The sequence below is a fragment of the Cryptomeria japonica genome, chromosome 10 (genome assembly GCF_030272615.1).
Source record: "Cryptomeria japonica chromosome 10, Sugi_1.0, whole genome shotgun sequence".
NCBI lineage: Eukaryota > Viridiplantae > Streptophyta > Pinopsida > Cupressales > Cupressaceae > Cryptomeria > Cryptomeria japonica.
Window position 1 is genome coordinate 913,379,840 of NC_081414.1, and position 1,783 is coordinate 913,381,622.

Below are 1,783 nucleotides of genomic sequence, written 5' to 3' on the forward strand. Positions count from 1 at the left end.
AGTTGCATTATCATCCTATTTATCACATAAGATGGATGCTATGAATTGACTTGTTAACTTAGGAGGAGCATTTTGAAAACCATCACTTTATTCTCTAATATTTCAAAACACTTGATAGTAGAGATCAAATTCAATATGATAACGACAATGACAAGTTTCAAAAACTTTGTTTATCTTCACATAATATGGCCTTAATGGTGCAGGAGCACCTAGAGTTTAGTTGTTATGTCAGTTAGAGGTTTGAGTCTTAGAAGTTAGGGGTCATGTCATTCTAATTCAATAAGGTCTATGGAGACCATTTGTAATGTTATTTCATGTTTTCAGGTTTGTATGTCATAATTGGAGTCATAATTTGCAAGGTTGGAAAAATTATCAAATGTTGTCATCGAGATAGTTATCCCGATAAAGTATCATTGTTGTAAAAAGTTGTCAAATGTTGTCATCAAGATAGTTATCTCGATAAAGTGTCGTTGTTGTAAAAAGATGTCAAAATGGTCATCGGGATAGTTAACCCGATAAAGCGTCACTGTTGGGAAAAGTTGTCATCGAGATAAGTTATCCTAATAAAAGTGTCATCAGGATAGGTTTCTCTACCGAGATTGGAAAATGGAGTTCAACCGACTTTGGTGGGCTATCCCGATAGGCATCCAATGCCTTGTTTGGTATAGCTATGTTGAAAGGGGGACATCAGGGTAAGTTTACCTTATTGGAATTGCACAAAAATGTTATCCCACTAATATTAGTTATCCTTATGGGTGGAAAAGTCTTTAGTTAGATATTTTTATGCCGACGACGGTGTCCAACAGGGTTTTGTCAGTTCGGGATTGTTATCCTGATGTCTGTGTTAAATTTTGATTTTTCAAATCTGGTAGTCAAACAGTCATGTAGTCCAACGGTCATGGTGAAAAAGTTAAAATTTGGTATAAATTGTATAACAACGCTGGAAACCAGATTCAAAAGTGTATTTTTGAGAATTTGAATTACGAGTCTGATTCTGTAACATAGTTTCATTTTTTTTTCCAATCACTAGTATCGTATTGAAGGTTCATTTTATTGCAATTCTTTTTGTTTCCTGTACATATATGTTGCTGTAGGAATTCAACTTGATTGGACAATAGGCAACTAGGGTTTCAACCTCGTTTCGATAATTCTCCCTCTTTGTATTGCATCAAAGTGGTATCAGAGCTTAGGTTTTGATTAGGAGTTTTGTGTGTGTGAAGTCTGAGCGGAAATAGTGATTGCATAGTAGGAGAAGGGCAAGATGCCCCCTAAGGGAAGTGGAGTCCTCACAAAAGAGGTGAGGGTGGTCAAGGAGGGCCAAGATGGTATGTTGGTCAAGATAGCAGCACTGGAAGTAGCTTTGAGGAGAACTGGGGTTGCTAATGTGGATAGCGACTCAGAGGAAGAAAAAGTAGGTGAACAGGGGAATGAAGCTCCCCAAAATGTACCTGAAGAAGAACAGTTGGGGCTGAAAGAGAAAACGTTCCTAGCAGTGCTCAAGGCTGTCAAAGGAGACCAATCTGACATGAAATTGGATTTGCCAATATATGGTGGCAAGATGGATAATGAGGAGATACTAGATTGGATAGATGCCCGTGATAATTATTTTGACTTCAAGGAGGTCCCAGAGGACCAAAAGGTGAAGCTGGCCAAGACTAAGTTGAAGGGGTCAGCACTAACTTGGTGGAATTACATTCACTCAGAGAGATTGAGAAGAGGAAAGCCCAAGATTAACACTTGGGACAAAATGGTAACAAAGGTGAAGGCCCAATTTCTACCAGGT